This window comes from Marmota monax, unplaced genomic scaffold (genome assembly GCF_021218885.2).
Source record: "Marmota monax isolate L192 unplaced genomic scaffold, Marmota_monax_Labrador192_F-V1.1 WCK01_AAM20220418_F8-fsc00012, whole genome shotgun sequence".
NCBI lineage: Eukaryota > Metazoa > Chordata > Mammalia > Rodentia > Sciuridae > Marmota > Marmota monax.
The window spans coordinates 29623748-29647411 of NW_026695227.1; the positions used below are offsets into that span (position 1 = coordinate 29623748).

The following is a 23664-nucleotide window of genomic DNA, read 5'->3' on the forward strand; positions in this document are numbered from 1 at the left end:
AGAACAAACCTTATTCAGTATACAATTAGTTTTAAGATAAATCTGAATCTCAGAAACACTAAAATGAGAAACAAAATGTGCATCTTAGAATCAAGGAAAGTGTATCATCCTCATGAAGACTGTCTGCAAAGAATCTTTCATGTCATGCTGAATATTTGGATTTGATCTTATTGTTAAAATCCTTCCCTTCTTGCTAGTTTCCAGGCATTTTGTATGTAGCTCTTAAATCATACATACTTATTCATATGAAGTCTGTGTTTCTCATGTCCCCTGCACAAAGTGGATGTTCCACAGACTGAAATTAAGCGGAATCGGACCAATTTGGGAGAGGGGTGAGGTGAGAGGTGACCATTTAGGACCACATGCTAGAATTCCAAGGAATGGACATAAGCTCAGTGCCAAATAAATATATTTTAAAAAGCCATTTCTGCCTGAGCCTTATTGTTGACATCTCATTTGAACACCACCCCACCCGACCTTGCATTTGGCAGTCTGAAAACAAAAACTAAGTACCGGAATCATCAGCACCACCTATGGATTTACTAAAAAGGCAAATTCTCAGGCTCTGCTCTGGATCTATTGAAATCAGGAACTCTGGCTGGGGCCCAGCAACCAGGTTTTATTCTAATTCAGGATTTGGAGGCCTTTCTAACAACCTCCTGAGTGGTGCTGGTGCTTCGGGTCTGAGGATTACATTTTGAGAAGCACTGAACTACAGGAAGTTGAGCTTCCAGAGCTTCAGCCAGGGCCAATTACTCGGATGGAAAGTTGGCTCATCTGAGCCTCTGTCTCATGGGGTGGGTAAGTCCACCTCAACACATGGTGAGCCTCTCTGATTGGCTGTGGGCTCTGGCTTTGGCTTCTCTGTCTGCTTGGCATTCTCTCCATTCACAATGACACTTAAATATTGTGCTAGGGAGAAACAATGGTGATCCCATCGAGCATTATTAGACAGAGGGTGGAATGATGGGGGAGTGAGATTCTGACCGGGTGTCTTGGGGTCTTGTTAGTGCAAAGCTGCACTTGTCGTCTCCTTGGGCCCCAGTAGCTTTTGCCTCCTGTAGCAGATCCCAGGAAGCTTAGCCAAGTGTGTAGAAGCAGCTCCCCAGTGTGTGAGCCCAGGAACAATTGCTGAGGGCAAGGACAGCCTGGGCTTTATCCTCCCTCAGCTAGAGACTTCTTAAGAAGTTGGCCAGATGCCCATCTTGCCTCCAGCTTCCTCTTAACAAAAGTTCAGAAATGCAGAAAAGTGGCAAGGTACCCATGAGGCTTCCTGAGCCACAGCCTGAACTGCCAGCGCCAATTACAAGCACAAATTGCCCTTTGCCCACTCTGAAATGGTTCAGAAGCAAGCTGGGACAATATTCTGGATTTAGAGAATGCCTGTTGATAAAGGAGAGCAATTAGAACAGTTAAAGCTCTGGGCTACAAATACTGCAGTACTGATTTAAACACACATGGATTTTGTTGGAGGGGTGTTTGAACAGGACAGGCTCCTTCTTTCCACGTTGTTCACATATCCTTTCTATTGCTGTTTTGTTGTGACAGCCAGCACTCCGTTGACCTCCATCCCTGATTAACATAGTCATTTAGTACATGGCTCACCCAAACATTACAGCATCTCAAGGTCATTGTCCTCCACTTACTGCATTCCCAATTCCAATCCTGGTGCTTATGACACAGCAGGTGCTTAATAAATATTTACAAAATAAACTAAAATTATATCAACTGCTGGATCGCTAGTCATTATTGTCTTAACCCTGACACTTTCCATCTTCTCCACAGAGCACACCTTGGTGGTGGTTGTTTGTTTTTGGTTTTGTTTCTTGTTTTTTTTGTTTTTTGTTTTTCCTGTGGAGGGGGTGTACTGGGAATTGAATCCACGGTGCTTAACCACTGAGCCACATTCCCAGCCTTTTAAGCTATGTTTAGAGACAGTAACTCAATGAGTTGCTTAGGGCCTTGCTAAGTTGCTGAGGCTGGCTTTGAACTCATGATCCTCCTGCCTCAGCCTCCCAAGCTGTGTTATTTGTTCTTTTAAAAAATCCCAGACTTCATCTTGGTGCTACCCTGCTTCTTGTTTTAGAAAGACTGAGATGGTGCCGCAGGAGTGAGCAGTTGTGTTCCTCTAGGCTTTACTGAAACATGCAAATATTTGACTTTTATTTTCAAATAGAGATTTTAAGCAGTTTAATAGAACTTATCAAATCTCTTCTCTTATTGTGCAGCCAAGTTTTTCAAAAGCATGTCCAGGTATGCTGACATTATCTCCTACCCATGGATTTTATTTTATTTTTTTTAAACCTCACTTCCTCCTGCAAGTTGGCTCCCTTCTATCCTCCTTTTCAGGAATTATCTACTTTTTGTGTGCCAATATCTTCTTCTTGTCAATGTTTGACAATATCTTCCTCCTTTGGTTTCTTTATATGCTTGAATACCGTGAATTACATTTTCCTAGTCTTATACTTATTTTTCTGAGCTTGATATGTCCTGCTGTCTGAATGGTGGAAGTCTCAAGCCAGGACTTTTAGAGCTTGCTGAGGTTGTGGGGCCCAGTGACGCTATTCATCAATGCTATAATGGTTCTCTGAGCTTGTGGCAGGACAGAACTTCTCAGGTACCTCGAAGTTAGTATGGCCATATATCTTGTTTGGACCAATGGAAAGTGAGTGGAGGTGATGTGTCAGGTCAAGGCAGGAGTTTTAAAAACAGTGTTTGATTTTCCATGTTTCTGTTTTCCTAACTCAGTGATTGCTGAAGCATGAAGAAGGAGGCTCCCTCAGTCTGAAGACCTGACTGAGGCTGGCAGAACAGAGCTCTTTCTTCAAGCCCATCCAGAAGGGACACACAATGAGAGCAAAAAATAAATTTTTCCCATTTCAGCCCATTGAAATTTGGAGGATTATGGCAGGGGATCCTCAAGACTTCTTGCAGACTCAATGAATGACTAAAAAAAATCTACATGACTAAGAAACTGCCATAATTGTGGTTGCAGATTATTTAAAGGGAAAGGGCAAAGTCAAAATTAGCAGAGGAAAAAAAGCACAGGTAGCAAAGTCCAGAGGAAACCAGGTATCCCCTGACCATAGTAACACAAAGGCTGTCAGGGGATTAATAGAAATATATTCCTGTAAGATTTTTCTATGATTTGTAGAGTTACAGAATATTGCTTGAAGGTAGACCCTAAGCTAAAAGACGTAAACTGTACATCATAAAGCTGTCCCTAGAGGAATTTAAAAAATAACTAGAAAAAAATGAACAAGCAAAAGAGTGGCAGCTAATACACCAACAAAGGAGATCAGATGGGATCATAAAAAAACAATACTCAATCCACAAAGACACAGAAAAAGGTGGAATAAGGAAACAAAAACAGCTAAGACAGCCAGGTGTGGTGATGCACACCTACAATCTCAGCTATTCAGGAGGCTGAGGTAGGATGATCATAAGTACAAGGCCATCCTGGGCAATTTAATGAAACCCCATCTCACACTGATAATAAAAAGGGTTGGGGAGTTGAGGAGGTAGCTCAGTGGCAGAGCACTTGATTAACATGCACAAGGCTCAGGGAATCCTCAGTACTCCAATAAAAAAGAAGAAAAGACCCCAGCTAAGAGAATTAGAAAACAAAGAGCAAGATGGGAAAACTAAACCGAAATATATCAAAAATAACAATAAATGTAAACTAAAAGTCCCAGTAAAGGCAGAGATAATCAGATTTGGTTTAAAAAAAAAATGAAAGACCTAAACTACATGCTGCTTCCTAAGAAACATAAAATCACTAGTATATCAAAAGGAAAGTGATAGAAAAAGATACACCAGGCTACAATTAATCAAAATAAAGTCGAAGTGGCTTTATTAATATCAGACAAGGTAGATTTTGGAAGAAAGAATATTATCAGAGTTAAGGAGGGTCATTTCGTAAAGATTAAAGGGCTCTCAAACATACATAGCCCACCTGTGTAGCTAACAAAATATATAACACAAAATTGAGAGAACTAAGGAGAAATAGACAGGTTCACAATAATAGATGGAATTTCAACACTTCTCTCAAGTGTTGTTAGAACAGTAGGCCAAAAGTCAGAAGTTTATAAATGACTTGGAAAACATTTTTAATTTATTTGACATAATTAAAATATATATAATGCTCCATCAAACAGCAACATAATAGACATTCTCTTCAAGTTCACATGGAGCAGTTTCCAAGAGATGCCACATTTGGGGCTATAAAACATGTCTTAATAAATTTTTAATATTTAATTATAAAATTATTTTCCCTGGGCTCAGTGGTAGAGCACTTGCCTCACAAGTGTGAGGCACTGGGTTTGATCCTAGCACCACATAAAAACAAATAAAGGCATTGAGTTCATAGAAAACTAAAAAAAAATATTTTAAAAAATCATTTTCTATAATATAATGGTGTATTAAGAATTGTAATGCAAAAATAAATAAATGAATAAATAAATAAAATATTAAATAAAAAATAAAGGTATTGGGTCCACTCATCTAAAAATATATGTATTCAAAATTTTTAAAACAAAAGAACCATAAGGAATTTTACCTTTATTTATAAGTAAAAAGAACCAATCAAATATAAATAAATAGACTAACGAAAGGAAGTCTAGCAGAGTAGCTGAAGGAGAGTGAGGGAGGCCAGGAGGGGATGGGGAGGGAAACAGGGGGATTGTGAACTGAAATTGAATTCCATGCATGTATGAGTTTTGTCAGGATGAACCCAACTACTATGTAAAACTATAAATCTCTAATTTTAAAAAGGGAGGAATCAATAAAACAAAAACTGGTTCTTTGAGAAGATGGATAGAATTGGTAAATCAATAGCCAGATGTATGTGTGTGTGTGTGTATGTGTGTGTGTGTGTGTGTAAGAAAGAAAGGAAGCGGGACTTTTTCAGCATTAAGAATGAGATAGATGACTTTACTACAAAGTGTATAGATACGAAAAGGATAGTAAGGAAATATTTTTGAAAAACTCATCATTTCAATAAATTTGAAAATGGACATATATATTGAAAACTACAAACTATTAAAGCTCATTGTTATGATTTATATATGAGATGTCCTCTGAAAAGCTCATGTGGTAATGCAGGAATGTTCATAGGTGAAATGATTAGATTATGAGAGCTGTAACCTAGTCAGTGGATTGGATTAATAATCTAAATGGACTACTATAGGCAGGTGGGGCATAACTGCTGGAATCAAGTCACTTGGGTTATGCTCTTAGCATTTTTATTTTGTCCCTGGCTCCCATCCCTTCCACACCCTTTCACTATGATATTCCTGTACTGGAGTTACCCAACCATGGATTGATGGACTGAAACTCTGGAACCATGAGTCTACTCCTCCCCTTTTCTTTCTCCCCGTGTGTGTGTGTGTGTGTGTGTGTGTGTAAAACTCAACACAATTCTAATCAAAATCCCAACAGACCATTCTGTAGAACTTGACAAGCATATTCTAAAATTCACATAACAATGTAAATCATTAGGAGTAATCAACACAATTGAAACATAAAAGCAAAGTAAAATGACTTACATTGCTTATTATAATGCTATGATAATTAAAATAGATCAATGGAACATATAAAGTAGTTCAGAAATTGATTCACCAACATATCGCTTGTTTATGAACAGAAGTGCAGAGGCATTCAATAGAAAATTGTGTTAGAATGGAAAAATGCTCAACTTCTCTAGCAATTAGAGAAATGCAAATTAAAACTACACTGAGATTTCATCTCACTCCAGTCAGAAGGGCAATTATCAAGCATTCTAGTAACAATAAATACTGGTAAGGATGTGGGGGGGAAAGTACACTCACATATTGCTGGTGGGACTGCAAGTTGGTGCAACCACTCTGGGAAGCAACATAAAGATTTCTCAGAAAACTTGGAATAGAACCACTATTTGACCCAGTTATCCCACTCCTCGGTATATATCCAAAAGATTTAAAATCAGCATACTACAATGACACAACCACATCAAGGTTTATAGCAGCTCAATTTAAAAGAAGCTAAGCCATAGAACCAACCTAGGTGCCCTTAAATAGATGAATGAATAAAGAAAATGTTGTTTATATACACAATGGTGCCGCAGTCTGGCTGGGTACAATCAGGAGCCACTTGTCAAAAGAAACTAACTTTATTTTTAGAACCACACACGCCAAACAAAACAGCCTCTCAGGAAAAACCCTCAGAGCCCCAACTGCCACCACCGGCTTTCCACAAGCCTCTCTCTCCAACACAAGCCTCTCTCCACCTCCCCCACTCCTCCTGCTCTTGAGGCCGATTGGCTGGGTCACCTGGGCAGAGCCAAAAAAGTCCCCCAATAAGCAGCTCCGTGGTCTGAAAGGGCAGGGAAACAGCCCAATGAGCATCACCGCAGAGGAGCCAATCAGCTAGATGTTGCTGGGGCCGCTGTGAGCCAATCATCAGCCGGCAGCTGGAAGTTTGCTGGGGCCCCTTCGGCTGTGGCTCTCAACACAATGGAATATTACTCAGCCATAAAAAATGACTATGACTTTTGCTGGTGAATGGGTGGATCTGGAGACTATCATGCTAAGTGAAATAAACCAATCCCAAACCCAAAGGCTAAATGTTCTCTCTGATATGCAGATGCTAACACACAATATGCAGGGGAAGAAAAAGAGTGACATTCAGTGGATTAGTCAAAAGGAAATGAACGGAAGGGAGGGGAAGGGAATAGGAAAGATATTAGAATGAATCAGACAAAACTTTCCTATGTTCTTATATTAATACATGACCAGTGAAACTCCATGTCATGTACTATCACAAGAATGGGATCCTAATTAGACTATGTTATACTCCATATATGTATAATATGTCAAAATACACTCTACTGACATGTATATCTAAAAAGAATAAAAAAGAAAATTTTGCTAGAGTAATTAAAGGTCAACAAGTAGAAAAAAATAAATTCAATCTATAACTCTTCAAATATTAACTCAAAATGGATCATTGTGAGGATATGAAACAACTTGAAATCTTATACACTGGTAATAAGGATATAACATGGTACAGAAACTTTTGAAACTAGTTTGACAGTTCATTAATATTCTAAATATACAATCCCTACCATATGACTCAGCTATTCTATTCCTAAGTATTTACCCCAAAGAAACAAAGCATATGTCCATACAAAATTCTATGCATGAATATTCATAGCAGCTTTATTTGTAACAGAATCAAACTGAAAATAACCAAAATGCTCATTAATAGGCAAATAAAAAAACAAACTGTGGAACATCCATATGTGGTGGGTTAAATGGTGCCCCTCAAATAATATGCCCACTCAGAACCTGTACATGTAACTTTATTTAGGAAAATGGTCTTTATAGATGAATTAAACTAAGGATCTCGAGAGCATCTTAGGTAAAGGATTCACCTAAAATACAATGACAAGTGTCCTTAGAAAAGAAGGGAAGGAACACATCAGAGAAGTTTTGTGAAGTCAGAGGCAGAAATCGAAGTAGCACTTCTACAGAAATTGTAAAGACTGCTTGCAGCCACCAGAAGCTAAGAGAAAGGCATGGGACTGACTCTCCCTCCATGCCTGGAGAAGGAACCAATCCTGCTGACACCTTGAAGTATGACATCAGAAGTATGGCCTCCAGAACTGAAAGAGAAGAAAATTCTGTTGTTTTCAAAGCTACCAAGTTTGTGACCTTTGTTATGGCAGCCCTAGGAAACTATTATGCCACACAACGCAATTCTACTCAGCAATAAAAAGGAATGAACTATGAATATGCACAGTAACCTGAATGAATCTCAACACAGTCATTTTGATTGAAAGAACTTGTACAAACGAGTACATATTATATAATAATTTTATTATATAATATAAAATTCTAAAAATTGTATACTCTTCTAAAATAACAACATATCAATAGTTGCTTCAGGGCAGCGAGGGGAGAACGGCAGAGAGGGCTGAGATGAAGTATTACAAAGGGACACAAGGAAACTTTGGAAGTCGTGGATGGATTCATTAGCTTGTTTTGTTGATATTTTCATGAATGTATACATATGAACTTACCAAATATGTGCCATTTGTTACATGTCAATTATATCTCATATAAAGTTCTCAAAAATGTGATATAAAACTAGTTTTTTACCCACTTGAATCAAAGTGTGAAATATGATATGTCAAGAACTATGTAATGTTTTGAACAACCAACAATAAAAATTTTTTTAAAAACTAGTTTTTTTTTGTATGTTTGTGTAAAACTCTGACCACTTAGATATTTTTCTTCCTCTCCCTCTAGTTCCCCTTTCTCTAGGTGAAGTCTGTCTGCAGGGAGAAGTGATCTCATGGCAGCAGAGGGGTGCCTGTCCTCTGCGGGGTGCCTTAATATCCTCATCACTGGTCTACATTAATAAGGCCATGTCTTCTTACCCATGGGAAGGGTCAGTACAGACTTGATTGGCTTGTTTATTCTACCTACATTTGATTTCCTTCTATATGTGTGTGAGACTCTGGGTTTGACCTCCAACATACACACATCCCACAATGTCTGAGTTCTTGCTATTTTTCAGGTAAAGTTCTTAGCACTATAGATATAATCAATCATCATCAAGACCAAACAAAGCCTTATGAGCTTACATTCTATGAGATGAAATAGACAAACAAACATGACTAACAGGTATTCCTAATGTCCAGGGTGATCAAAAAGAAAATTAACTCAGAGTAAAAGCCTTGTAGAGTAGTAGCAGCTGCTGCTTTCGATAAGGGATACACAGAGACCTCTCGGAGGAAATGTCATTTAAGCAGAGACTGGGGTTAGAGAGTCAATCTAATCTTTGGGAGACAAATGCCCAGGAAGAAGGGACAATAGGTATGAAAATCCTGAAGCACAAGGATACCCTTGGCACGTTGAGGAAGAAAGGCCAGCAGGACTGGAGCAGTATGAACAGGAGTTGTTAGGAAACGACATGGTGGCAGGGACTCTGGATGTGGCAGGACAGTGTTCTTTGTCCCTAAGCACAATGCAAAGAGAACACAGAGTTTTAGGTAAGGAAGTGATGTGATCTGTATTCATCCTAAAGTGATCATTCTGGCTACCACCAGAAGATAAGAATGGGCCAATTAGGAGGCCTGGCAGGAGTCCAGGAGATGAACAATACAGTTTGGCCAGGAGGTGATGAGACGTGATCAGATTCAACACACACTTCGAAGGTACAGCCAACAGAATTTTCTGATTATGACAGAAAAGTGATGATTTTAAAAAATATATTTTTAAAAATGATGATTTCAAGATTTTTTAACATGAGAACTGGGCAAATGGTGCCACCATGCCATATGATGGGAAAGAATAGGTTTTCAAGGTGGGTTGGATTAAGAATTCAGTTTTGCTTAGTGAAAGATATAGGGTAGTTAGAGAAAAGTAGGAATTTGAGTTGTCTATGGGATGCATCTGGCCATAAAAAATAGTCCGTATGATGAGGAATGATGAAGGGAACTTGGACTCTTGTTATAGTTTAAATATGAGGTGTCCCCCAAAAGCTCATGTGTTAGACAATGCAAAAATTTTAGAGGTGAAATGATCAGGTTATGAGAGCCTTAATCTAATAAGTGGATTAATCCACCAATATAATTAACTGGGAAGTAGCTATAGTCAGGCAGTAGGGTTGGAGGAGGAAGGTCACTAGGGTGTGCCTTTGGGATTTATATTTTGTCTCTGGTGAGCAGAGCTCTCTCTTTCTACTTCCATGTCATGAGCTGCTTTCCTCCTCCATACCCTTCTGCCCTGATGTTCTCTCTCACCTTGGGAACCTCAGCAATGGTGCTGGCTATCTGTGGACTGAGACCTCTGAAACCATAAGCCCCAAATAAACTTTTCATCCTATACATTGTTCTTGTCAGGTCTTTTGGTCACAAAACCAACAACAAAGAGATGACTAAATAAACTCCTTGTGGAAACCAAGGTAAATAAGGAGAGAGATCATAAAGGAAATAGCTCAGATGCTCTTAGAGAAATAGGGAAGGTAACTTCTAATTAGAGTTATCTTCTTGAGACTAATCTTTTAAGCAGTTCACAACAGTAAGAAGGCAGTGTTCAGATGGGGCCCATGGTGATCTCACTAGTAGTACTTGGAGCTTTAACATCAAAACCAAGGATGGGACACTGTGCCTTTCCCTTAAATCCTGCTAAAGACAAGCATAGGGTTAATTAGATATCCATCCCTTATCTGTGGTAACTACCCTGACATTTTGTCACAAGTTAAATGCATTGTGACTTCACTCCAGATTTTAAACCTCCCCTTCTCTCCACTCTGTATTTCATTTTTTTAAATATTGATACATTTTATTACATTAAATTCTTTTTTTAAAATTCTGAATAGTGTAACTGGGTATGGGGGTCTATGGATAATATCTTCACAATCTTCATCTAAAACTATTCTAAAAATTTTAAATATATTGAAAACTATATGACAAGAAATCAAGATATAATTGGATAAAAACATAGTTCATATAGATTGAGATTTTTGGTGTATAAAGGACTCTTACAAATCACTAAGAATTCAAATAGTAGAAAAATAATATATAGTAAAGAAAATACAGATGTGATTAGGTCATATCTACTTAAGGTCAACTGTGTCATATGATGTAACCTAATCAAAGGATTAAAATCCATGAAATCCACAGTCCTGGGGCCTCTATACAGTATGAACACCAGCAAGATAGATAGTTTTAGCAGTCACTTTAACAACCACTGACAAAGTTCAGCTCCATTGATTCATTAGGGAATCCACTCTGTATTTCTGCATGAGAGCTCGTTGGATCTTTCCCACCATCAGTGGGCAGGTTATGGGAACTGGAATGTACTATCTCATGTCCTACCTACCCCAACACACCACACTAAAATTCCTGCTATGCCATGACCACCCCATGATGGTATTGCATCCTCTCTGGGGTTGCTCCTCCTCCGGATCTATTTTCAGGGAGAAGAAAGGCCTTGTTCCTTCTTACATTTCTAGAAACATTGAGGGATTTTACATGCACCATCAAAAAAAAAAAAAAAAAGAAGAAGCAGGTCCCTCAGAGTTTCACACCTATACCTAATTTATTTCTTCTCTAATATTCATTTCCTGCCTCTTTTTGAGTCTGTCCCCGTCTCCCTCTTCCTCTCCCTCTGATTTTCTTCAGGAATTTTTTTTTTAATTTTTTCTATGGTTTTTATTATCATTCACTAACTTTTGATGATCTTCCAAGACAAAGACTTTTAGAATTCAAAACACCATTTTTCTCTCAAGAACCTAGCTCTTAAAGCTATGTTTAAGAGATGCTTCAGGCCGTATTTTGAAATTTGTATTCTTCTTTCAGACTCATTCCTGCCAGTCTCTCAGGATCGGGGATGGCTAGTGCAATGGGCAGAGGACAATGAGGCAACAAAAAATCTCCAAAAATAAAATTTAAAATTTCATAATAGTATCCCTTTATCTTACCATTATCCTGTGGATTCAGTGGAGCCTGGGATGCGGCTGGGAGGAGAAAGCCAACTGTCCCAACTCTATGAAGTCACCGCTGAGGTCACAGAGTGTTGAGAGGGAGGGGAGGTCAGATGTGGGGAGCAGAACATTCCTGCAAGATGAGGCTCAAGGAGGGGGAAATCTAGAAGAAGTGGGGCAGAGTGTGATTTGGATAGCCAGGCAGGTAAGTTTCTGGGCATAATGGACCTGGTTCCTGACCGGGGTTTGGCAGTAGTGAAGGGTGGGAGTGGGAGAAGCAGGAGGGAAACTTCTCACGGGAGGATTTGTCTCTTACTTGGATCACTGCTTTGGACTTCAGTTCAAAACCTGGAACAGACTGACCTCTAGCCTATAGTTCTACCAAGCAAGATGCTGACTGGGGCGGGTGGGGTATTTGCCAATATTGAATTTACCAAACACTACTTCTTCCCTGCCCTAGAGCCCACCTCAACTCATGAAACCTCCAGTCAACTCCTTACCCCCAACCTTAGATATTTTTCTGTATAAGTTACTAAGGAGATTTTAACTGAGCTGAATTCTTCCTTCCTCTCACTCTTATCTTTTTTCACACATATGTACATACATACCTCCCCCAACACACACACACACACACACACACACACACACACACACACTGATCCATTCAAAACACAGATGCTTTCTGAACTGAGACCAGGACCAAACTTCCTGTCCAGTGGGTAAGTGCTTTCTTCTCACTATGTGTCTGCCTCTCCCCTTATTCACTTCTCCCCAGTACCTGGAGCTCTCTTCAGCTCCAGGATCCTTGGTTCTTGTGCAAGAGCAAATGGCAGAGCATGCTTACCAAGATCAAAACCAAGAGGCAGAAATGGCATCCATGGAGCAGAGAAGGTAAGTGGGATGAATGATGATTCTCAAGAATCCTTAGAATGAATATACTATATGGGAGAAGAATTAGGGTCACCTATCACCTGTCTCCCCTCTCTCTTCGCCTGGTTGTCCTTGTTGTGGTAGATGGGGACTTTCACATGTCCCCCTTTTTCTGTATCTCCTCAGTGGAAAAGGACAGTCTGTCACAGTAACTCAAGAAAATGGGCATCAGTTGCAATTCCTCAAGGAGACAGTTGGGTATTGCATCCTAGGGACATTTGTTCTTAAAAGGATGACTTTTTCTTAAATTCTTTATGTCCTCAATAGTGTAAATCAAAGTCAGTCACATACCTTGGGCTAGGGTGGTAAAGAGACCCAGAAGCTGCTGCTTAAAGCTAAATATAAGCCAAAGCAATTTCAGCCATTAAGTCAGGGGCAGAGGGAAGAGGCTTTCTGAAAGTAAGCATACAGATCAGGAATTGGAACTTGGCTTAAGCCTTTGAACTATGCAGCAGTGTTTTGTTTTTGTTCTTGCATTATTAAGGATTGAATTCAGGGGTGTTTCTACCACTGAGCTACATCTCCATTCCTTTTGATTTTTTTACTTTGAGACAAGGTCTCACTAAGTTGCAGGCTGGCCTCAAATTTAGAATCCTCCTGCCTCAGTCTCCCAAGTAGCTGGGATTATATATATGTGTCACCACGCCCAGTGCAACAGATGTTTTGAGATTAAAGCTTGTAGGAATTAGGGAAGAGAGAGTAGAGGATTTTTGGGCTGCCTATCTCACTTAAGTGCCCAGAGTGGTTAACAAGGCCTCAAGCCTGAGAGCTAATACGGAATTGAGAAGCCTGAAGCTTGGGAAAAGATAAAACCTGCTCTAAGAGCATGCATTGTCTTCCAGACGGCTACAGAACCCTGAAGAGAAAATAGTGATTAGATATTGGAGTCTCTTTCACTTATATATGAAAAAAAAAAAAACACATAAAACAGACCAGAGTACTACCTTCTGATGAACAGATGATTTGGAGCAGTGAAAGTGAACAAGATTAAAAATAATCCTAATAATAATGTTTGAAATAACAGTTACAAAGGCTTCCTACACTCCTCTGCCAAACCCTTAAGATACAAATCATTCCTCCTGTTTTATAGATAAGGAGATAGATTCATACAGGCAGAGACTTGCCAAAAATCCTAGAATGAGAGAATCGTGAGGGTAGAATTCAAAATATTCTGTCCCTAAATTCCAAATTCTTCCTACTGCAATGGAATTAGTCTTCCAATAACTCAACTATGAAATAAGTGGGACACAAGAACTTAGAGCAATCAAAATAGAGTAGAATCAAACAGACCTGCTTTTACACTACTGTTACAGCAAAGCCTTGGTTTGCTGCGTAGCAGAGTGGACAACTCACACCTCCCTCACAGGACTGTTTGTGGATAGGGTATGTGGATCAAAGCACCTACCTTAGAGCCTGGTTCTTTGAGCCATTTGAGGATATAACCACTATACTTCCATTGTGAGTCAGTCTCTCACTTGTGCGTCTGCCTCTTTCTGCCACTGTTTCTTTATTCTTCCCCTCCCTACCCCACTTTTCTCCATTAACACACACACACACACACACACACACACACACACTTCTTTTTCCCAATGTATTTGTGTCAATTATTCACTACCTCTGTTGGCAAGGGTTTGAACTAAAAGTCTGGTGGAGAAAACATAAGGTGAACCCCAGTTCTGTTATCATTTCCCAGGGACAGGTAGACAGAACCCTTGAGAGGAAAAGCCATCAAAGTAAAGGTGTTTGTAGAATAAGAGGCATGGCTTGAGCCGGAGTGAGGAACAGCTGTCCCAGTTTCCATGGGTGAATACCTCTCCAGCAAAGTTTTATGCATGATTCACCTGATATGGTGGCTCCCAGGGAGATTTCTATTCTGTCCTTTGCTATTTGGATCAAAGTTCTTCAAGATTCCCCAACTAACTGGAGATCTGTTGAGATCACCGTCTTCTTGGGCTCAGTTACTGCTCTCTTCTGTGTTCCCTGACTCCTCTTGGTCACACAACTTCATACCCTCATTTGGAATGATGTATGGCAGGAACCCCAGACCAGAAGTATAACAATCCTTGGGTTCTGAAACATGTTTTCTCCTCTGTCATATTTCCCCTTTTCCCCTTCTGAGAGTCCCATCCAAGGGCCCTGAAACAATTCTAAGATGTAATGAATGTCTTACCCCTCCCTCTTCCAGTTTATTACCCTGGCTTCCTGTGGCCTGCCACCCCTACATAAGTCTACACATGACCAGCATATCCGGACTGTTTGCTCAGGACCCACTATAATGGTAGATCAGATTGGTTGCCTTAGTTTCACCCAATCTTATTCCTGTCCTTCTGTCAGTTACCTGCCTAACCCTGTATACTATACAGCTACTCCTTCTTCCAGGTGACTTTGGCACTGATTCTAGTAGTATTTAGGAATGAGAGCTTCAGTTGTGCTGTCCAGAATAAACAAAATCTTTCAACTGCTTCCTTAGCATTCCATCCCCATCCCTGCCCCATCAGAGGACATGAAGAGACAAGGGAACATATTTAAGAGGGTCAAAAAGAGCAGCATTTTGATAATTGGATGTACCTCATCAATAAGCACCTGGATAATTTAACCACTTAAGAAGAGTGAAAAGTAGGAAATAGATACAATTAGGCAGGAGAAAATGGTATGATTTAATAATAATGACCATCACCTTCACCTCCATCTCTTAATCCTTTGAATCTTCAAAGTTCTATCACAATAGCCAAGATTCTGGGGAAAATAAAGCTGCAAGTCCCAGAGGAGATATGAGAGTCCTAGCAATTCTTCCAAAAATTTTGCATAGAAACTTTTAAAGGATTCCTTTTTTTTCACCACATTGATGTCTATTTTGTGAATATTTTGTAAGGGTTTTTTGAAAATTTTTACTGGTTATTTTTAGTTATATATGACAGCAGAATCCATTTTAATATAATTACACAAGCAGAGAATATTGAAGAATTCTTGCTAGGAGTTGTAGGATGGAGTTAGGAGAAACCTTTAGCTTATTTCCCTCTCCTCATCAGATTTCTATCATCCTTTCTTTCTAGCACATCCATTGAAAAGACAATCATACCACAGGTGGGTAAGACATCCAAGTCCTTTGGGGATTCCTGGGGATAAAAGGAGGAGAAGAGGCTACAGCCAGAAGACAGAAACGCTGTATCTTGGAGGGTTTGTGCTTTGTGGTCCTAGGGTTTGGGGGCTGGCTGGTAGGTCATCATGTACCAAGATCAGTTAGCAATTCCAATACCACACGACTCCAGAAGCAGGCAGGCTACATGGGTATTGATATAACAGGGGGATTTATAGGTCTCTTTGTACCTGGTCACCCACTAATTAGATAAAGAGTTGAGCAGGAGATGTGAGCTGAAAATGACTAAGCAGGACTGAAGGAGAGTTTGAGCTGTGTGAAATATGGAGAGTGACTTTGGGTGTCTATTCCAATTCCAAGAAACATCTTTTATTCCACCATGTCAGATTCTGGGAGAGTTAGGGTAACATTGCCAAGATATGTCTCTTATTTCAACAGGAAAGAGATATAAGGATCTCAGAAACCCTGTGGGACCAGGTGAGTACAGAAGGGTCACTTTTGATGTTATGGTGAGAGGTAGAAGAAGGGAGAGAGAGCTTAAGAGAGGAACACATTTCCTTCTCTTCCCTTGAGCAGTTTGCTGATTAATGGTGAAGGATTACCATGCGCCCTCCTATCTTTTTCTATTACTCATTCAGTCCCAGACCTTTAGAACTCTTCATGCCTGTTCTTTCTTCCCCTTCCAACACCACCTGTTTGAAGTTGTCATAAGTCCTGTTTGTTTGAAGTCTGGTTTTAAGAGTGTCTAATCCTCCAGTTCTTAGTGACTGCCACAGACCTAAATAAAAGCACAGATTTGGTCAGATTCAGTTGATAGAGTTATGATCTGAGCCCTACAGTGAAGGCTGATATATCTTTGCATTTTTTAAAAAAATGTTCATTTTTTTAGTTACAGTTGGACACACAATACCTTTATTTTATTTATTTATTTTTATGTGGTACTGAGGATCGAACCCAGGCCTTGCATGTGCTAGGTGCATGCTCTACCACTGAGCCACAACCCCAGCCCCGATGTCTTTAAGCCATTTTAGATCAATTATTCACCATCTCTGTTTACAAGATTTTAGATTAAGACTCACCCTGGAAGAGAAAACGCCTTGTGAACCCAAGTACTGTGTTATTTTCTCTCCCCTCCACACTCCTTGGGGAAAAGAATTTTCAAAGTAAAGGTGTTTTTAGGATCAAGGTCATGGCTTGGATTAGAGCAAAAAACAGCTGTCCCAGGTTCCATGGAGAAGCACCACTCTAGTTAGCAGAATTCTGTGCTTCTGGATACTGGCCATTTTACCAGTGAAGTATGAGAGGAAGAAAGCAAAAGAATATGAACCTGGATGTGAAGAATTGTCTTTCCTGTGGTTAGGAAAAAATTTTATATTGATTCCATGTTAAGGGAGTATTACACCTTAAGAATTAGACAAAACAGTTTCAATTGATTTAGAGAGATTCAGTCAAAAAATGTCTTCCTTTGTGGAAGATAGTTGAGACAGATATTCTGTAATAAGTGAAATTGTTTCATCCCATCAATAGGGTGTTGTGTTGTTTTATATTTATTTTGAATTTATAGTATGTCCCATATTTTAAAAAGCAGGAAAAGATAATTTGGAGAATTTCACCCATTTTAATTAAAAAAAAAAAACAAAGCTTCTTCTGCCAGCCTCCACTGAACATACTAAATGAGTAATTTTTATTCTATTCCTAATGACTCCATAAGTTTTACAAAAGGAAGTAATCTTTTTCATCACAATGCTGTACATTAGCATAACTATTTCATATTCTTACAATTATTGTATTAGCTAAAGAACAAGTTGCTTTTATAAAGGTCAGAAGTTCATCCTGTTGATAATCAGTAAATAATTGGATACCTGTAATATAGCAAAGGGTAAACAAAGGGTTGCTGAGAGGAAATAAATTGATAATTGGCCCAGTCCACTCCTTTGACTATTAATCTTCCATGTGCACTATTATACACAAATGAAAACTACTGATTATCTAAAAAAAAAAAAAAAACAAACTTTAACCAAACAAGATACCATTACCTGTCATAAAGCTTGCCCTTTTCCTCCAAATGAGGCAATCCAAAGTTCCAACAATCATTGTAGATACAATAGACATTGTAGATACAATCTATCTACAGCTGGATAAGTATAAATTTACTTTTCTATGAAATTGCCAGAACTTTTTCCAAAGTGACTCTGATTTTACACATCCCTAAAAACAGAGTTTTAGATGCTCCATATCCTCACCTATTAGCTGTTGTTCTTCAGTGTATTATAACCTAAATACAAATATGTGCTGGTTTTAATAGCTATGCTTAGTTTCAGAACAAGGACTGATTGAACAGAAATGAAATATAATAGTAATTTTCATTACACATTTTGTTCACAGACCATTCTTCGAATGCTTCACTGCATTTCACCCATTTACCATGTGGAGAAATGGCGGCCAAAAGATATGTAAAGAATGGAAATCAATGGGAGTTTATTGCTGGCACAAGAAAGCCACAGTCCCTTTGCATTCGTACTCCATAGTCTAATAGTTGGGAGATTAGTTTACTTGATTCTCTACATAAAATCCCTTTGTAATAAAGTAATGTATGTTAATATTAATTTTTCTATATTTTCGTCTTTAGGTACTGACAGCTTTTAAAGATATACAAAATGAGGTGAGATTAAATCTTGTTTCTCTAGATTTTCTGGCCTCATCGCCTGCTCTTGATCTCACTTTTTCCATGCCCTACTGAGATGTTGACTCTGACTGCTGTTTTAGCTTCGTTTATTCATCTAGAGATTTCTCTTTTCCAAGAACAGCACTGACTTGTCAGTCCAGACATCCAAGGCAAAATGCCTAATAATTCCCTCGAGGAAATGTGATAATATAAAGAGAAAAACTTATTTACCAGGATTTTTCTCAGCAAAAATACTCTGGGTGGTTATATAAAATGCTGATAAGTGGTGAGTGCAGAGGAGTCCCCAAGTGGCATAATAAACTGCCTTGTTAGGTAAGTATGTCTATTAACTGCAGGGAAGTGCAAATTAGAGGCCAGGACTAAAGTTTTGGGATAAAGAGAGATGAGTCTCCTCCTTTGCTCCATACAGATTCTCCATACAGATTTCAGTCTATTTTCTGAACACTGATCTAATAAATAATATAATCAAGCATGCACTATATTGTTGGCCTTCCCCGAACACTGAATTATTTTAGTTTGTTCAAGGTGCTGATACATCTTGGTCCTGTCAAGATCACTGTCACATTTTTTTTCTTTTTGCTCTGTTTACAGCAGAGAGTAATAGGTACTCCCTACACATAATTATTAACAAACTAGTTACATAAACGTAGGAAAACATATAACTTGGGAGAAGTATAAACATCATAAACCAGGGCAAACGGGAAGCTTCTGGTACAGATTTTTTGATTAATCTAAAAGATATAATTTCATTAAAATTAGAATCTAAATGTAATTCAAACTTCCTGTAGTCTTAGGAACAGTATATTGCTCTCCTTTCTTGGAAGGAATGATGGGAAAAGGGATTGAGAAGTCCTTAAGATAAGTTTCCTGTATTTCACCAGCTGGACCACTTTTGGCCTTAGAACTGAACCCCTTTTTACGGACGGTGGGAGAAGCCATGCTATTGTATCCTGTCACAGGGTCTGAACTTAACCTTCATGATATGACAGCCTATGCTTTTCCTTGGCTGTTGGTAAAAAGGAGCACTAGATAGAAATCAGAAGGTTGATATTTCCATCGGGTTTTGCCTCTGGGTTCAAAATACTTCCACCTTCTCAGAACTTTAGTCTCCTGAGGTCTTAATCTCCTCCAAGCAGAATTTGAGCTAATAGGAGGAGGAGGAGCTTGTTTAGAAGGGGTTTTTGTGTATAATGACTTCCAGCCACTCAGGACCTACATATAAAGTTAACATCCATCCAGCATCACACTGCTGAAGCCCTCTTCTGGTGTCAGATACAATCCCTGCTCTCACAGAAGCCCCAGGCTGATGCATACCAGACAACACCCTAGTTAAAGATATAAGGGAAATTTTTGTACTTTTTTTTTATTGGTTGTTCAAAACATTACAAAACTCTTGACATATCATATTTCATACATTAGATTCAAGTGGGTTATGAACTCCCATTTTTACCCCAAATACAGATTGCAGAATCACATCGGTTACACATCCACATTTTTACATAATGCCATATTAGTAACTGTTGTATTCTACTACCTTTCCTATCCTCTACTATCCCCCCTCCCCTCCCCTCCCATCTTCTCTCTGTACCCCATCTACTGTAATTCATTTCTCTCCTTGTTTTTTTTCCCATTCCCCTCATAACCTCTTATATGTAATTTTGTATAACAATGAAGGTCTCCTTCCATTTCCATGCAATTTCCCTTTTCTCTACCTTTCCCTCCCACCTCATATATCTGTTTAATGTTAATCTTTTCCTCCTGCTCTTCCTCCCTGCTCTGTTCTTAGTTGCTCTCATTATATCAAAGAAGACATTTGGCATTTGTTTTTTAGGGATTGGCTAGCTTCACTTAGCATAATCTGCTCTAATGCCATCCATTTCCCTGCAAATTCCATGATTTTGTCATTTTTTAGTGCTGCGTAATACTCCATTGTGTATAAATGCCACTTTTTTTTTATCCATTCATCTATTGAAGGGCATCTAGGTTGGTTCCACAGTCTAGCTATTGTGAATTGTGCTGCTATGAACATCGATGTGGCAGTATCCCTGTAGTACACTCTTTTAAGGTCTTCAGGGAATAGTCCGAGAAGGGCAATAGCTGGGTCAAATGGTGGTTCCATTCCCAGCTTTCCCAGGAATCTCCATACTGCTTTCCAAATTGGCAATGTACAAGAGTAACCTTTTCCCCACATCCTTGCCAGCACTTGTTGTTGTTTGACTTCATAATGGCTGCCAGTCTTACTGGAGTGAGATGGTATCTGAGGGTGGTTTTGATTTGCATTTCTCTGACTGCTAGAGATGGTGAGCATTTTTTCATGTACTTGTTGATTGATTGTATGTCCTCCTCTGAGAAGTGTCTGTTCAGGTCCTTGGCCCATTTGTTGATTGGGTTATTTGTTTTCTTATTGTTTAATTTTTTGAGTTCTTTGTATACTCTGGATATTAGGGCTCTATCTGAAGTGTGAGGAGTAAAAATTTGTTCCCATGATGTAGGCTCCCTATTTACCTCTCTTATTGTTTCTCTTGCTGAGAAAAAACTTTTTAGTTTAAGTAAGTCCCATTTGTTGATTCTTGTTATTAACTCTTGTGCTATGGGTGTCCTATTAAGGAATTTGGAGCCCGACCCCACAATATGTAGATCGGAGCCAACTTTTTCTTCTATCAGACACAGAGTCTCTGATTTGATATCAAGCTCCTTGATCCATTTTGAGTTAACTTTTGTGCATGGCAAGAGGAGGGGATTCAGTTTTGTACTTAAATACTGAGGTAAGAATAAAGTCAAGCAAAAGAGGGGATGGAAAGGTGGAATGGAATTGGGATGTGCTTTTTTCCAATTAGGCAAACACAGGACCCAGCACAAGGGCATTCTAATGCAGAAAAACTACTTTGACTCAAGTGAGCTGGGGGGGTGGGGGGGTGGGGCAAAGCATTTTACCAGTAGCTATTTGCCCTGAGGTAAGTAACAGGGATTCTTTAAAAAGTCCTCCACAAGTACTTCAAGGTTCTTTCAGAGGAAACACAAGAGATTCGGTGAGAAAGGTAAAGTAGGCCAGAAATAATAAATGAGGTAAGCTCCCTGTGTGAATAGTTACAGCTGTAAGTAATGAACTGTTTTTCTCCCAGCCCTAAAGAAGCCACAGCTTGCTCCTATTTACCTATCCATGCATTATTCAGTAGTTCTGAGTTTATCCTCTGTGCAGGGCATTGTCGTCAGTGGTTTGCCTTGAGAGATACAAAGGCAATACAAATTCCCAAGAAGTAGATCTATTCCCAAGAAGTTCATATTTCCCAAGCAGGTATCTGTACCCCGGACCTGGGCTATACCTGGTACACTGAATCCAGATAAGAACATACCCCTTAGTCTCTGAATTCTCATTGTTTTTCAGCTGCAGGAAGATGCCCGGATTCGAGGTAAAAAAGAAACATTCCAAGGTTTGAATAAGGGAACAAAGGATGAAATGGGGGAGGAAATACGGAGGAATTCATCCCAAAGTCTCATCTGGGGGTCTTCCATTTGGCTTAGAGCTGGAGAACATGTCCTCTTTTCATTTCCACCTCCAATTAAGTTGGACATTGATTTTCCTTAAAGCCTCCATGAGCACGCTAGACTCAACTCTGACCATTCCAGTTAACCTTAACCCATTTGGGCAGCTAAAACAGAATATCATAGACTGTCTGGCTCATAAGCAACAGACATTTATTGCTCACAGTTCTGGATACTGGGAAGTGCAGGATCAAAATGCTGGCAGATTTGGTGTTTGGGGAGGGTCTTTTTTTTTTTTTTTTGCTGTTTTTCACATGGTAGAAGGGGCAAGGGAGGTTACTGGGTTCCCTTTTTATAAAGGAAATAATATCAGGTAAGACCCTGTCTGACTTTTCTTCCAAGCCTGGTCAATCACCTCAAACTGGCCTGGAAGAATCCTTTGTGAGATACTCAGGAAACTTTTCACTTTTTTTGACCGTTAGGGAGGTCAGAATGGGGAGGTCAGAATGTCAAAAAGTCAAAAGGGCCAGGATTTCTTCTGCTTGAAGGATGTTCTCCTTTATCCAAGGAAACTTGATTTCATTAAGAGTCCTCACAACTTAATTATTTCCCAAAGTCTCCACTTCTAAATACCATCTCACTGGGAATTAGATTTCAATCTGTGAATTTGCAAAAGACACAAGTTATGCAGTCTATAGCACCTGGGCAGGAATGAAAGGATGCCTTTCTCCCTGGGAACTGGTGTTGAGGGCCTAAGGACACTCTCAGCCCTTTAGTTCAGACATACTTCTTTTCACCAGAGGAGATATGCCAGCACAGAGGAGAGCAGCTTTCCAGCTCTGCAAGGGCTTAGCTTAGCAGGAATAGAAGCATGGGGAGGTCAGAATGAAATGATTATTCAAATTAGTCAATTTATAGTTCTTAAATGCCAAGATACAAATTCTAATGTTTCAGAAAAATATCCAAAATATCCAGGAACCCAGAGTTATATCAAAATCATATGTGGAGCTTCTCCCTCCATTCATCCAAGAAAGAAAGTATAAATCAAGGCTTTTCAAACTTTTGCATATATACAAATCATGTAGTTTCCTTATTTTTAAAAAAACAGTTCTTATTCAGTAGGTCTAGGTGGGTTTGTAGTTCTGAAACTGGCTTTCATATAATGCTAAAGCTGCTGATTAACAGATGACACTTTGATTATCAAGAATGTATATGACAACCCAAAGAGAGAAACTTCAATGTAAATAAAGATTAAATAATATTTAATTCAGAGACTTCCATAGGCCCATGGAAGGGTTGAGGAGACTTGAGCTGTGGATCCAGGAGGCAGAAGGAAGATAAACCCTAAAGGAGATTCTTACTACTCTTGAGGTCTCTCTGGTATTGGAACACTCTGTACTTTTCTAGCTCTTCCAACAAAGCAGAGTGCCAATATCCATTGGGGATCCTTAAAAACAGACTATTCAGGTAAGACCCCGTCTGACTTTTCTTCCAAGCCTGGTCAATCACCTCAAACTGGCCTGGAAGAATCCATTGTGAGATACTCAGGAAACTTTTCTCTTTTTTTGACCGTTAGGGAGGTCAGAATGTCAAAAAGTCAAAAGGGCCAGGATTTCTTCTGCTTGAAGGATGTTCTCCTTTATCCAAGGAAACTTGATTTCCAAAGGTCACCGCAGGTCCCTGGGAACCCCTTTCTCATTACCCAAACTATAAAAATGTGGATGTAGAATCTAATGGCTAGCGTTGATTTTTTTTTTTTTTTTGCTTCCTGAAAGGTGAGGGAGGAAAGCAAAATTCAGGTGAGTGAGAAGAATTCAATTCTCTTTATATCTATTTTCCATACAAAAAAAGGGGAAGGTAAGATGTGTTCCTGTGGTAATGCCCTGAGATGAGGCATTTGATTAACTCCTAAATGACCAGCACTGGTTAAACAGAGCTCCAGTAGCCACATTCACTATGCTTCACAAACAGCTGGTGCCACATTCTGCAACTGCCT

At 39.2% G+C, this 23664-nt stretch overlaps 1 pseudogene; it reads left to right on the forward strand.

Moving 5' to 3' along the window:
- Window positions 1-11694: 11694 nt before the first annotated feature.
- LOC124087173 (olfactory receptor 8S1-like) overlaps window positions 11695-23664 on the forward strand; it is a 35641-nt pseudogene continuing 23671 nt past the window's right edge.